The 16,322-nt window shown below is 38.5% G+C and overlaps 1 protein-coding gene across 1 annotated transcript in view; it reads right to left on the minus strand.

Moving 5' to 3' along the window:
• Positions 1-16,322, minus strand: part of SHB (SH2 domain containing adaptor protein B) — a 476,823-nt gene that overhangs the window by 403,267 nt on the left and 57,234 nt on the right. The gene's annotated exons all lie outside the window — the stretch shown is intronic.

The raw sequence follows: 16,322 nt of genomic DNA on the forward strand, positions 1-16,322 counted from the left end.
CCAGTCTCCAAAGGGAGGGGATCATGCTCTGCTGCAGTATGTCACAGTACATGATGGCATTCATGGTTCCCTCAATGAACTGTAGCTCCCCAATGCCAGCAGCACTCATGCAGGCCCAGACCATGACACTCCCACCACCATGCTTGACTGTAGGCAAGACACACTTGTTTTTTTTTACTCCTCACCTGGTTGCTGCCACACACGCTTGACACCATCTGAACCAAATAATTTTATCTTGGTCTCATCGGCCCACAGGACATGGTTCCAGTAATTCATGTCCTTAGTCTGCTTGTCATCAGCAAACTGTTTGTGGGCTTTCTTGTGCATCATCTTTAGAAGAGGCTTCCTTCTGGGAAGACAGCCATGCAGACCAATTTGATTCAGTGTGCAGCGTATGGTCTGAGCACTGACAGGCTGACCACCCCCCACCCCTTCAACCTCTGCAGCAATGCTGGCAGCACTCATACGTCTATTTCCCAAAGACATACTCGGATATGATGCTGAGCACATGCTCTCTACTTCTTTGGTCGACCATGGCAAGGCCTGTTCTGAGTGAAAACTGTCCTGTGAAACCGCTGTATGGTCTTGTCCACCGTGCTGCAGCTCAGTTTCAGGGTCTTGGCAATTTTCTTATAGCCTAGGTCATCTTTATGTAGAGCAACAATTCTTTTTTTCAGATCCTCAGAAAGTTTTTTGCCATGAGGTGCCATGTTAAACTTCCAGTGACCAGTATGAGAGAGTGTGAGAGCGATAACACACATTTAAAACACTTGCTCCCCATTCACACCTAAGACCTTGTAACACTAACGAGTCACATGACACCGGGGAGGGAAAATGGCTAATTGTGCCCAATTTGGACAATTCCACTTAGGGGTGTACTCAATTTTGTTGCCAACGGTTTAGACATTAATGGCTGTGTGTTGAGTTATCATTGATGAAATGTGTAAAATTTTGGTTTTCTATATGTTGAAACACAGATTTCTCTTATCTGATCTATTCTGCTGAAGACACACAGACAAAGTGTGTAAACAAAGGCTGTGTAGAATATACCAATGTTAATGTAATTATATTTAACAGGGTTCAAACATTAACATTTCTATATTCCACACAGCTATCACTTGCACTTCTGTCCCTAAATGTCCCCAGCAGAAGAGATTAGAAAGAGGAAACCTAGGTTTTAACATGGCAGCCATTACTTTGAAGAAACTCGGTAGAATTGGAAAGCCTACAATTTTTAGAGAAAATGTTTTGTTTTGGGGGGACCATTAAACATTTTAAATTACAATCTCAAAGTGTTTAATGTTCCTTTTAGCACTCACTTCACAGAAATTCAAAACATACACTCTGCACCCAAAATAATTTGAAGCTTATGTTGTTCTTTGTCTTGGCAAGTAAAACCGTTTTCCAGTTGTGCTTGCATGCAGCAAGAATGACTATTGATGAGATGACTGAAACCAGTAATTTCTCTGCTTTTTCACATGTGGCTCTTGCATAGGTACAAATAAGTACACACACGTCTTGTTTATATACATCAGCCCAGACTTAATGTTAACAGTTTCATAGCTAAACAAACATTTTTTGACTACTAGAAAGGTTAGCAAGGCAATGCACAGTCGCCAATGGGTTAAGTGTGTCGGGGACCAGGATGCCATAAGTCACACGCCAAGACATTTCAAGATCATTTCTCCTTTAGAAATCAAGTTTACTTTTCCCTTTTCATGCCTTCTGCGGTCAGAACTGTCAGCAATCCTTTATGAAACCAAAGTGCCTACAGAAAGAAAACTATTTACAATTATTCTTCTGAAAAAAAAATGTCATTTAAACTTTTCCAAGGAACCGTGGAATTGTGCTGAAGTAGATAAAGAACCTTTGTGTTCTCCACAAAGACAAATTAACTTGTATATTGTTTAGTAACTTTATAAATTGGTTACATTTTTCAGCTTTCCAGCAAACATATTCCAAAGAATACAACTATTCAAAAGGCTTTTTTTTGAGAAGGGGGTGTAATACTTTTTGTCAGTTTTTCAGTTCAGTTTACACAGTAACTATATCTGAATATTAAAGTAAAGATGAACAAAACAGGTTTTATACCAGCAGTATAGAAGACTAAATCTTAGCATACATTTATAGCAACCTTTTAAAGACCTAAAGGTACAATGAGGAAATGCTTTAAATTTTTTTTTTTCTTATTGCACTATTGCTTGAAAATGGTATTTCTTATGTGTGGAGCGGCAGGCCTGTCACAACTCACAGTTGGGGCATTTCAGGTTGTGGCCCACCAGGAGGGCTGTCAAGGCCCGATACTGGGCCTTGGCCTGGCTGCTGAGAAACCAGATTTTAATGGGTGCACCACCAGGCTGATATTAATGACCACCCAGCTAACATAATGTTATTTGTAGAGCGTCAACAGATTCCGTAGCGCTATGAACATAGATCTAATATGTAAAGTAGCATTTATGGGAGGCAAATGGATAGAAGACCCTACCAAGAACTGCACTATTGCAGATCAGCTCTCATGAAGGTGATCTACAGGACAGCTGGGCTTGTAGGCTTACTTGTTAAGGGGGTTTAAGGGGATGACAGAAGGAGGAGAGGAACTGAGGTAAGAAAATGTTAGTGTATATTGTATACATCCCTGAACACGGAGCCCTTGAAACTTTGAGATCTGGAGACAAGGTCTGAGATATAGGGGGGAGCAGTGTTATTGAGAGCCTTGAATATCAGAATCAGGATTTTGTGTTTTATTCTGGAGGTTAGAGGAAGCCAGTGAAGGGATTGGCAGAGAGGTGCAGCAGATGAGGAGTGACGTGTAAAGCAGATCAGCCTGGCAGAAGCATCTACCGGTATTACAGATTGTAAAGGAAATAGATGACATCTAGTGAGACAAGAGAGGGTGGAGTTGCAATAGTCAAGGTGGGAAATGATGAGAATGTGAATTAAAATCTTAGTTGTGTCTTGTGTGTGGCGAATTTTGGAGATGTATTTAAAGGGTGGAAAAGGCAGGAATTGGCCAAAGAATGAATGCGGGAAGTAAAAGAAAAAGCTGAATCAAGTGTGACACCAAGACATCAGGTATCCTGGGTTTGGATAAAAATGTTATCAACAGTTATAGAAATTTGGGGAATAGAGATTTTGGAAGAAGGGAGGGGGAATAAGGAGCTCAGTTTTGTAGAGATTTGGCTTAAGGCAATGAGTGGACATCTAGGATGAAGTATTAGAAACACAATTACTGACACAAGTTAATAAGGAAGGGGGTAGCTCTGGTGCAGAGAGGTATATTTGGAATCATCAGCATACAAATGATACAGAAACCAGTGGGACTTTGTAAAGGAATGCAATGACAACGTATAAATTGAGAAGAGAAGGGGACTACGGACAGAGCCTTGTGGTACCACAACATTAAGTGGTAAATAAGCAGATGATACCAAAGAAGGCTACACTAAAAAGGTACCGTTAGACAGAAAGGGGGAGAATCACGAGAGGGCTGTGTCACAGATTGTAGGGTTTTAAGCAAGAGAGGGTTGTCAACAGTATCAAAGGCTGCAGACAGGTCAAAAAGGATTCACAGAGAGAAGTGGTCTTTTGATTTTCCCGAAATTTAAACCACTATTAAGCTAAAATGATCAAATATTTAAAATGTGCAATTTTTATTGCACAGATTATCATTAAATACATTTATTTTAAATAATGCAATTAATTTGTGCCTTAGATTGCAGAAAATGTTATAATTTTACGAAGTATTACACTGCTTCTACCCAGCTACTTTATAATGGTTTTCTTTTACTGTAAAACTAACCATTTCTGAATTGTAAATGAACAATATCATAACTTATTTAATATGTTGTTTAAAGCAAGTTTACAGAGCAGTTGTAAAGCAAAAGATAAAAAAAATGCATACATATTTCACCAAAGTCCTTTTCAATTATATATATAGCCTTTTATTCACATGAAGCAACCCTGATTATTGTATTGTCCTTTTACTTCAGTGACTGCAAGAGCCAAGTTACAATTTATGGGATTTGGCAGTTTATGTTACATTTTGAAGCTGAATATAATATTTCAGTTGTGACCTTCTGAAAAGAAGCCTTGCATGTTTTTGGAGTATTTTGGGGACACATGGTAAAGTCATTAAAGGGAAAGCCAAAATCAACAGAAAGTCTCGATGCCTAACAGAAGCTTTTCTGTGACAATGAGCATATTGCAATTTTAGGTCTGCAGAACGCCCTTGGCCTTCAAATATGACAGTAAGACCACGCAGAGTACTCCTAATCTCTCTCTTTCACCACCAGCTAATTTACATTCTGCAATAAAGACATTCATGAAGTTAAAGGGACATAAAACCCCAATGTTTTTCTTTCATGATTTAGATACAGCATACAATTCTAAAAAGCATTCCATTTTACTTCTATTATCAAATTGTCTTTGTTTTTCTTGTTGTCCTTTGTTGAAAAACAGGGATGTAAGCTCAGTAGTGTGAACGCGTCTGCAGCACTATGGCAGGTTTAAAACAATGGTATACATTAGCGCAAGGATAGTATTAAAATTGGACTTTGTAGTTTATCCCAAATACTCACTGTACAATTATTGCTTGATCTGTGAAGGAACACACACACACATATATATATATATATATATTTATTTATATATTTTATTTTTTTGTTTAGTTGGTAAAGCCCTAACAATCAAACAAAGAAAACAGGCTTAGAGCTTGTTTACTGGGGCTGAATAAATTAGGGTAAAAATTGTTTATTTTGTATCGGAAGCCCTTGCATTTCTAGAAATGCAAACTAAATGTTTTAAAACCATTTAAAGCTGAACATTTATTACTTTAACAACTACTTGAAAACCCAGGTGAGAACCTTTTTATCTTATCTCCCTTTATTGTGTCAGTTAGGGCTATATGCTGGTGATTGTGCCAATGCTTTTCGCAATCGCATAACTGATGTAGGCAATTTGCTGCATTTTGAACAAAACCTAGGTTACAGAAATTGGTTGTTGGCTTCACTAGGGAGGGTGGGAAATATGAACAAATTTAACCAAAAACAATAGGTTTTTGGATGCCTGTAAAACTTTAATCTTTTTTTTTTGGAATAAAGTATTTAATTCCTGATACCCACTGTTTATATATCAAAATGACTTTAATGACCCCTTAAAGGTGGTTGTTTTCCTTTCATTATTCAGATAGAGAACACAATTTAAAAAAAAAGTCTAAAATGTACTTCTATAATCAAATTTGCTTAGTTATTTGTTGAAGAGATACCTAGGTAGGTAACGTGCACATGCATGAAGCACTACATGATACACAATAGTTCTGCCATCTAGTGCTCTTGTTAATGTATACCATTATTTTTTTTTTATTCTTTTTATTAGAAATTTTGCAATATAGAATAACAAAAAATAACGAGTTATTCCCTAAGTTACCATGATAGAATTATCTTCTATAAAGAACAACCTCAAATACTGACCATAATAAACTCCAGCCTCTCTAGTGGAACAATTTTCAGGAAGTAGTGGGAAAATAAATATGAAAGACAAATGTACTGTACTTTCATTAAAGGGACACTCGTCAAAATGAAACTGTCATGATTCAGATAGAGCAGCAATTTTAAACAACTTTCCAATTTACTTCCATTAAAGGGACAATAAACACCAGAATTGTAGATAATCCCTTTATTACCAATTCCCCAGTTTTGCATAACCAACACAATTATAATTATACATGTTTTACCTCTAATTTCCTTGTATCTAAGCCTCCGCAAACTGCCACCTTACTTCAGTTCTTTTGACAGACTAGCATTTTAGCCAATCAGTGCTCACTCCTAGGAGCTTCACGTGCCTGAGCTAAATGTTATCTATATGAAACACATGAACTAATGCCCTCTAGTGGTGAAAAATTGTAAAAATGCTTTCAGATTAGAGGCGGCCTTCAAGGTCTAAGAAATTAGCATATGAACCTCCTAGGTTTAGCTTTCAACTAAGAATACCAAGAGAACAAAGCAAAATTGGTAATAAAAGTAAATTGGAAAGTTTACAATTACATGCCCTATTTAAATCATGAATGTTTTCATTTTACTTGACTGTCCCTTTAAGAAAATTGTGCACAGTCTCTTTATAATTAACTTTTTGAGTCACCAGCTCCTACTGAGCATGTGCAAGAGTTCACCATATATACATATATGCATTTGTGATTGGCTGATGATACAGGAGTAGTGGAAATAATTTTGAAATTTCACAGGAAAAAAAAAATCTACTCATTTGAAGTTCAGACTAAGTGCTATTGCATTGTATTGTTATCATGCATTTGTAAATTATGCAAATCTGCTGTGTTTACTGGTCCTTTAATGTGCATAATTAAAAACATTTTATGGGGAATCCAATTTTGAGTTTAACATCCCTTTATATGCATAAAAAAATATGTGCATTACACTCAGAATAAGCAGGAACCTGACAAGGGGGGGGATTGAAATGGAAAAATGTGCTTTGTATATGACAAGAAGTAAAAGGTCCTGGTGGAATTTATCTCCCTGCCGCTGTTACCAGTCAACTGTAAACAGAGAGGGGGGGGTGACTTTACTGACCCTTATACATAGTAAGCAACACTGTCAATCCTGTGTGATGTTTACTTTCCAGTATCCTTTTAGTTTTTCAATATGACATCCAGCAAAGGGTTTTCAATGTAAAGATTATGTTTGATGACAGTGTCTGGGCACATTCAGTACATGATCAGAAGTTCCTGTTTGTGACATTACATTTTTCACGACTGTCATATTCAGAAGGGAAACAAATGTTGTATATGATGCGGATATGAAATTATAAAAACTATAGAAAAAAGTATATTTAACAGCGAGCGATATTGCTGACAGTGATAAAGAATACCTGTATTATATGCTGACACCTTTTTGTAGATCTCTATTTCAGAATGTTCAAAACATATAGCACTAGGTGCGAGAGAGAAACGCTATTTGCTGAAGCCTAGAATATAATAATGTGATGATAAATGAAACCCTGCGGCTAAACCTCAAAGTTCGAGGACAAGCCTTCAAAACACAGGCTGCTCCAGTAAACAACGTTGGTTTACTTTGAATTAAAAAAATCCCTAAATAACGTTGATTTGTTTATATAAATTTACAAATTATATAAGCCGTTTTTATGGAACAGTTACATTTGATATTACACTTAAAAGATACAATTTACAGCTGCTGTTCTGTCATTCTTTATTTAAAGTGAAGGTCAATTTTTGGTATTGTCAAGACATCATGTATAAACATATGTTAAATATATTACAGTCGCTGAATTTATATGTATAAAAAACTATTGCTTTTCATGTAAAATGTATTTTTATATACCTCCGTTATCGCGATTAGTTCCGCCTCTACAACACTTCCTTATTCTGCTCTTATGACGTCTCTTTGTTTGTTAGAAGTGAACTACGCTCGTGCACCCGTGATTTCTTTTAAATGCGCATGCGTATCCTCAACTCAACAGCGCATGCGTTTCAGTAAGTGCCGTAACTTAGTATCCAAACTAAAAACTAAACTATATAATGTTTAGCTGTTATTATGAGAGCGGAATAAATGAATAAACATAGAATACGTTTATGCAGGATCTGTTGTATATATATATATATATATATATATATATATATATTAGCAATATATATTTTTTAACATGTGCAACTTAAATATTTTGACAGCTTACTATTATAGCAAAATAAAGTATTATAGATTGTTGGAAATAAAATTATATAATGCTGGATCATGAAAATATTGTTGACCGCAGTAGTTTTTTAACAATGAAGGAAGAGAATTAATAATTACAATGTTAGCCCATAAAATACGTTTATGCACGATCTGGAATATATATATATATTAGCAATATATAAATATTTTTTAACATGTGCAACGTAAATATTTTAACAGCTTACTATTGTAGCTAAATATAGTAGTATAGATTGTTGGAAATAAAATTATATGCTGCTGGATTGTGCAAATATTGTTGACCGCCGTAATGAAAATAATGAATAATTACGTTAGCCCAATAAATTAATACCTTGATTATTCACAAATCATTCAGTAAGCAAGTATAAATTGATAGTAATATAGCACTATTAGTTTGGTAGATGCGCAGCGTTATTACCTATTCTTATGCTTACAAGCGAATTTGCTAGGATGCACGAGAGAGCGATGCTGTAGATTCAATGTATGATTATGAGAGCTGACAACGCATGCGCGTTACATGAACGAGCATGCCAATGATGATGCGCTGTTTGCTTAAACGCATGCGCATAAGGTGGCGATGACGAAAGAGAAAAGGGGCTGGACGCCACGGGGTTAAAATATCGATTGGAGATGAATTATGTCAATCAATGAAGACACAATGGCGGGCGGATTGTACAGCCAAAACGGAGCGGATTAAAAAAGTAAAAATTACAACTTTTTATTGCGTTCACATATAATTTGATGAATGAACATCATAATGAATTTAGCTAACATATTGAAAAATGCTATCCACAACGACAGACTTGACCTTCACTTTAATGAAGTTTTTGGCCTGCAGAAAAAAAGGCTCAATATCATGCAGGGACTCCAAGGAGGTTTGTAAATTACTCATTTTCAGAGCAGGCAAATTTCTTTATGTTCGTAATATTGACACACTTTGGATTAAATCAAATGTGCTATGTAGATGATATGTTTATATATTCAAGCATGAAGAATGGGCAAGGAGAATCAATGAGCAGAGAGCTAGCGCAAACTAAATAAGCATATCATAGCTGCCCCTACTGCAAGAGCAGAACCAATTAACCCTACAGCAAGTGATCAACATTCTTACTGGAAAGTATTGCATGATATTTGTATTTTTCCCTCATATAACAGTAGAGGCATAATAACATAATTTATGCTTACCTGATAAATTCCTTTCTTCTGTAGTGTGATCAGTCCACGGGTCATCATTACTTCTGGGATATTACTCCTCCCCAACAGGAAGTGCAAGAGGATTCACCCAGCAGAGCTGCATATAGCTCCTCCCCTCTACGTCACTCCCAGTCATTCGACCAAGGACCAACGAGAAAGGAAAAGCCAAGGGTGAAGTGGTGACTGGAGTATAAATTAAAAAATATTTACCTGCCTTAAAAACAGGGCGGGCCGTGGACTGATCACACTACAGAAGAAAGGAATTTATCAGGTAAGCATAAATTATGTTTTCTTCTGTTAAGTGTGATCAGTCCACGGGTCATCATTACTTCTGGGATACCAATACCAAAGCAAAAGTACACGGATGACGGGAGGGATAGGCAGGCTCTTTATACAGAAGGAACCACTGCCTGAAGAACCTTTCTCCCAAAAATAGCCTCCGATGAAGCAAAAGTGTCAAATTTGTAAAATTTGGAAAAAGTATGAAGCGAAGACCAAGTTGCAGCCTTGCAAATCTGTTCAACAGAAGCCTCATTCTTGAAGGCCCAAGTGGAAGCCACAGCTCTAGTAGAATGAGCTGTAATTCTTTCAGGAGGCTGCTGTCCAGCAGTCTCATAAGCTAAACGAATTATGCTACGAAGCCAAAAAGAAAGAGAGGTAGCGGAAGCTTTTTGACCTCTCCTCTGCCCAGAGTAAATGACAAACAGAGAAGACGTTTGTCGAAATTCCTTAGTTGCCTGTAAGTAAAATTTTAGAGCACGGACTACATCCAGGTTGTGCAGTAGGCGTTCCTTCTTTGAAGAAGGATTTGGGCATAAAGAAGGAACAACAATCTCTTGATTGATATTCCTGTTAGTAACTACCTTAGGTAAGAACCCAGGTTTAGTACGCAGGACTACCTTATCCGAATGAAAAATCAAATAAGGAGAATCACAATGTAAGGCTGATAATTCAGAGACTCTTCGAGCCGAGGAAATAGCCATTAAAAATAGAACTTTCCAAGATAACAACTTTATATCAATGGAATGAAGGGGTTCAAACGGAACGCCCTGTAAAACATTAAGGACAAGGTTTAAACTCCATGGTGGAGCAACAGTTTTAAACACAGGCTTAATCCTGGCCAAAGCCTGACAAAAAGCCTGGACGTCAGGAACTTCTGACAGACGTTTGTGTAACAGAATGGACAGAGCTGAGATCTGTCCCTTTAATGAACTAGCAGATAAACCCTTTTCTAAACCTTCTTGTAGAAAAGACAATATCCTAGGAATCCTAACCTTACTCCAAGAGTAACCTTTGGATTCACACCAATATAGGTATTTACGCCATATCTTATGGTAAATCTTTCTGGTAACAGGTTTCCTAGCCTGTATTAAGGTATCAATAACTGACTCAGAAAACCCACGTCTTGATAAAATCAAGCGTTCAATTTCCAAGCAGTCAGCTCCAGAGAAGTTAGATTTTGATGTTTGAAGGGACCCTGTATCAGAAGGTCCTGTTTCAGAGGTAGAGACCAAGGTGGACAGGATGACATGTCCACCAGGTCTGCATACCAAGTCCTGCGTGGCCACGCAGGTGCTATTAGAATCACTGATGCTCTCTCTTGTTTGATTCTGGCAATCAATCGAGGAAGCAACGGGAAGGGTGGAAACACGTAAGCCATCCTGAAGTCCCAAGGTGCTGTCAGAGCATCTATCAGGACTGCTCCTGGATCCCTGGATCTGGACCCGTAACGAGGAAGCTTGGCGTTCTGTCGAGACGCCATGAGATCTATCTCTGGTTTGCCCCAACGTCGAAGTATTTGGGCAAAGACCTCCGGATGAAGTTCCCACTCCCCCGGATGAAAAGTCTGACGACTTAAGAAATCCGCCTCCCAGTTCTCCACTCCCGGGATGTGGATTGCTGACAGGTGGCAAGAGTGAGACTCTGCCCAGCGAATTATCTTTGATACTTCCATCATAGCTAGGGAGCTTCTTGTCCCTCCCTGATGGTTGATGTAAGCTACAGTCGTGATGTTGTCCGACTGAAACCTGATGAACCCCCGAGTTGTCAACTGGGGCCAAGCCAGGAGGGCATTGAGAACTGCTCTCAATTCCAGAATGTTTATTGGCAGGAGACTCTCCTCCTGACTCCATTGTCCCTGAGCCTTCAGAGAATTCCAGACGGCACCCCAACCTAGAAGGCTGGCGTCTGTTGTTACAATTGTCCAGTCTGGTCTGCTGAATGGCATCCCCCTGGACAGATGTGGCCGAGAAAGCCACCATAGAAGAGAATTTCTGGTCTCTTGATCCAGATTCAGAGAAGGGGATAAGTCTGAGTAATCCCCATTCCACTGACTTAGCATGCACAGTTGCAGTGGTCTGAGGTGTAAGCGTGCAAAGGGTACAATGTCCATTGCCGCTACCATTAAGCCGATTACCTCCATGCATTGAGCCACTGACGGGTGTTGAATGGAATGAAGGGTGCGGCAAGCACTTTGAAGTCTTGTTAGCCTGTCCTCTGTCAGGTAAATCTTCATTTCTACAGAATCTATAAGAGTCCCCAGGAAGGGAACTCTTGTGAGTGGAACGAGTGAACTTTTCTTTTCGTTCACCTTCCATCCATGTGACCTTAGAAATGCCAGCACTAACTCTGTATGAGACTTGGCAGTTTGAAAGCTTGAAGCTTGTATCAGAATGTCGTCTAGGTATGGAGCTACCGAGATTCCCCGCGGTCTTAGTACCGCCAGAAGAGCACCCAGAACCTTTGTGAAGATTCTTGGAGCTGTAGCCAATCCGAATGGAAGAGCCACAAACTGGTAATGCCTGTCTAGGAAGGCAAACCTTAGGTACCGATAATGATCTTTGTGAATCGGTATGTGAAGGTAAGCATCTTTTAAATCTACAGTGGTCATGTACTGACCCTCTTGGATCATAGGTAAAATTGTCCGAATAGTCTCCATCTTGAACGATGGAACTCTTAGGAATTTGTTTAGGATCTTTAAGTCCAGGATTGGTCTGAAAGTTCCCTCTTTTTTGGGAACCACAAACAGATTTGAGTAAAACCCCTGACCCTGTTCCGATCGTGGAACTGGATGGATTACTCCCATTAACAAGAGCTCTTGTACGCAGCGTAGAAACGCCTCTTTCTTTGTCTGGATTGTTGACAATCTTGACAGATGAAATCTCTCTCTTGGAGGAGAGTATTTGAAGTCCAGAAGGTATCCCTGAGATATTATCTCTAGCGCCCAGGGATCCTGAACATCTCTTGCCCAAGCCTGGGCGAAGAGAGAAAGTCTGCCCCCCACTAGATCCGATCCCGGATCGGGGGCCCTCAATTCATGCTGTTTTAGGGGCAGCAGCAGGTTTCCTAGTCTGCTTGCCCTTGTTCCAGGACTGGTTAGGTTTCCAGCCTTGTCTGTAGCGAGCAACAGCTCCTTCCTGTTTTGGTGCAGAGGAAGTTGATGCTGCTCCTGCTTTGAAATTACGAAAGGAACGAAAATTAGACTGTCTAGTCTTGGCTTTGGCTTTGTCCTGAGGCAGGGCATGGCCTTTACCTCCTGTAATGTCAGCGATAATCTCTTTCAACCCGGGCCCGAATAAGGTCTGCCCTTTGAAAGGTATATTAAGCAATTTAGACTTAGAAGTAACATCAGCTGACCAGGATTTTAGCCACAGCGCCCTGCGTGCCTGAATGGCGAATCCTGAATTCTTCGCCGTAAGTTTAGTAAGATGTACTACGGCCTCCGAAATGAATGAATTAGCTAGTTTAAGGACTCTAAGCCTGTCCGTAATGTCGTCCAGAGTAGCTGAACCAATGTTCTCTTCCAGAGACTCAATCCAGAATGCCGCTGCAGCCGTGATCGGCGCAATGCATGCAAGGGGTTGCAATATAAAACCTTGTTGAACAAACATTTTCTTAAGGTAACCCTCTAACTTTTTATCCATTGGATCTGAAAAAGCACAGCTATCCTCCACCGGGATAGTGGTACGCTTAGCTAAGGTAGAAACTGCTCCCTCCACCTTAGGGACCGTTTGCCATAAGTCCCTTGTGGTGGCGTCTATTGGAAACATTTTTCTAAATATCGGAGGGGGTGAGAACGGCACACCGGGTCTATCCCACTCCTTAGTAACAATTTCAGTAAGTCTCTTAGGTATAGGAAAAACCTCAGTACTCGTCGGTACCGCAAAATATTTATCCAACCTACACATTTTCTCTGGTATTGCAACTGTGTTACAATCATTCAGAGCCGCTAACACCTCCCCTAGTAATACACGGAGGTTTTCCAGTTTAAATTTAAAATTTGAAATATCTGAATCCAGTCTGTTTGGATCAGAACCGTCACCCACAGAATGAAGTTCTCCGTCCTCATGTTCTGCCACCTGTGACGCAGTGTCTGACATGGCCCTAATATTATCAGCGCACTCTGTTCTCACCCCAGAGTGATCACGCTTACCTCTTAGTTCTGGTAATTTAGCCAAAACCTCAGTCATAACAGTAGCCATATCCTGTAATGTGATTTGTAATGGCCGCCCAGATGTACTCGGCGCTACAATATCACGCACCTCCCTCTGAGCGGGAGATGTAGGTACTGACACGTGAGGCGAGTTAGTCGGCATAACTCTCCCCTCGTTGTTTGGTGAAATTTGTTCAATTTGTACAGATTGACTTTTATTTAAAGTAGCATCAATACAGTTAGTACATAAATTTCTATTGGGCTCCACTTTGGCATTGCAACAAATGACACAGGTATCATCCTCTGAATCAGACATGTTTAACACACTAGCAAATAAACTTGCAACTTGGAAATACAATTCAATTAGAATAATATTAAAACGTACTGTGCCTTTAAGAAGCACAGAAGATCTATGACAGTTGAAAATTAATAAATTGAAACAGTTATAGCCTCAATCCTTGTAAACAACACAACTTTAGCAAAGGTTTAATCCCATTAGCAAAGATAACAAATTCTGAAAGCAGGAAACAAATTACAGAATAAACGTTTTTTATCTCAGTCAAACTATAATTCTCACAGCTCTGCTGAGAGAAATTACCTCCCTCAAAATAAGTTTTGAAGACCCCTGAGCTCTGTAGAGATGAACCGGATCATGCAGGGAATACAATGAGTTGCTGACTGAAATATTTGATGCGTAGTAAAAGCGCCAAAAAAACGGCCCCTCCCCCTCACACACAGCAGTGAGGGAGAACAGAAACTGTCAGAAAACAGATTAAGCAACTGCCAAGTGGAAAAATAGTGCCCAAACATTTATTCACTCAGTACCTCAGCAAATGAAAACGATTTTACATTCCAGCAAAAACGTTAAACATAATCTCTAGTTATTAAACAGCTTTATGTATTTCTTACAGTGTAATTCTAGTGAAGTACCATTCCCCAGAATACTGAAGTGTAAAGTATACATACATGACATTATATCGGTATGGCAGGATTTTCTCATCAATTCCATTGTCAGAAAATAAAAACTGCTACATACCTCTATGCAGATTCATCTGCCCGCTGTCCCCTGATCTGAAGTTTACCTCTCCTCAGATGGCCGAGAAACAGCAATATGATCTTAACTACTCCGGCTAAAATCATAACAAAAACTCTGGTAGATTCTTCTTCAAACTCTGCCAGAGAGATAATAACACACTCCGGTGCTATTTTAAAATAACAAACTTTTGAATGAAGATATAAAACTAAGTATAATCACCATAGTCCTCTCACACATCCTATCTAGTCGTTGGGTGCAAGAGAATGACTGGGAGTGACGTAGAGGGGAGGAGCTATATGCAGCTCTGCTGGGTGAATCCTCTTGCACTTCCTGTTGGGGAGGAGTAATATCCCAGAAGTAATGATGACCCGTGGACTGATCACACTTAACAGAAGAAATTATATATTTTTTTTTTATTATTATTTTTTTATTATTATTATTATTTTATTTTTTTCTTCATTTATTCATTTTTTTAAGCAATGTTTTAAGCAATGTTGATGACATAGGACATCTAGGAAATTACTGAACTCACAGGATAAAAGTTTGTGCTAGTTACTTTACCAGATTATTAAAATATATGATGTCTATTGTTTCCCCAAAAAATATGTTATATGAAAAATCTGTGTTCTCCTGGGCCCAAAACATTTCTCTCTGTTGAGAAAGATCTACAAGGAACAAGAAGATACAATATGTAGCTGGACAGCTTGGGTAATAATTTGAGACTGTTGGGGATGGATTGCTTAGTTCTAGAGAACAGTTTGCCCAATCATTTTTTAATGTAAGGGCAGCATTCGAGGAAGCAAATAGGCAAAAGACAGACTAATAAAAGGGTTCTATTAAATAAATTTGTTTGAGAAACACCATTTTAAAGGAATGTTCGGAAAAGTAAACAGCTAAGTTTACAAAACTATATATCTATCTCTATATGTCTGTCTATATATCTACTTCTGGATTTGTCTAAGTGCAAACCAACTGATACTAAAAATGCCAAGAAATATTTGTACTTTATTGACTGAACAAAACATTGAGACACTCGTTAAATAATTATGTGTATCCAATCTTTTTCGGCAGCTTTGTTATATGCACTCATTTTTTTGTTCAAGTCACTAAATAATTTCATTAGTATCCTATTGGCATTGTTAATATTCAATTAATTTCCCTACAATATCCTTGCAACAAGGTTGGACAGTGTTTTCCTTTTGTCCTCTTTGTTATTCAGTTTGGACAGTGAACTTTTTACTCCAAGAAAATTAATTCATAAGACTGAGCAAGATCTTTGAATTGTATTTTTTTAAATTAGATACATGCCTATATACTAGTGATATGAGGATACATGCCTATATACTAGTGATATGATAATACATGCCTATATACTTACTAGTGATATGAGAATACATGCCTCTATACTAGTGATATGAAGATACATGCCTCTATACTAGTGATATGAGGATACATGCCTCTATACTACTAGTGATATGAGGACACATGCCTATATACTAGTGATATGAGGACACATGCCTATATACTACTAGTGATATGAGGATACATGCCTATATACTAGTGATATGAGGACACATGCCTATATACTAGTGATATGAGGACACATGCCTATATACTAGTGATATGAGGACACATGCCTATATACTAGTGATATGAGGACACATGCCTCTATACTAGTGATATGAGGACACATGCCTCTATACTAGTGATATGAAGATACATGCCTCTATACTAGTGATATGAAGATACATGCCTCTATACTAGTGATATGAGGACACATGCCTATATACTAGTGATATGAGGATACATGCCTATATACTAGTGATATGAGGATACATGCCTATATACTAGTGATATGAGGATACATGCCTATATACTAGTGATATGAGGATACATGCCTATATACTAGTGATATGAAGATACATGCCTCTATACTAGTGAT

Source organism: Bombina bombina, chromosome 2 (assembly GCF_027579735.1).
Source record: "Bombina bombina isolate aBomBom1 chromosome 2, aBomBom1.pri, whole genome shotgun sequence".
NCBI lineage: Eukaryota > Metazoa > Chordata > Amphibia > Anura > Bombinatoridae > Bombina > Bombina bombina.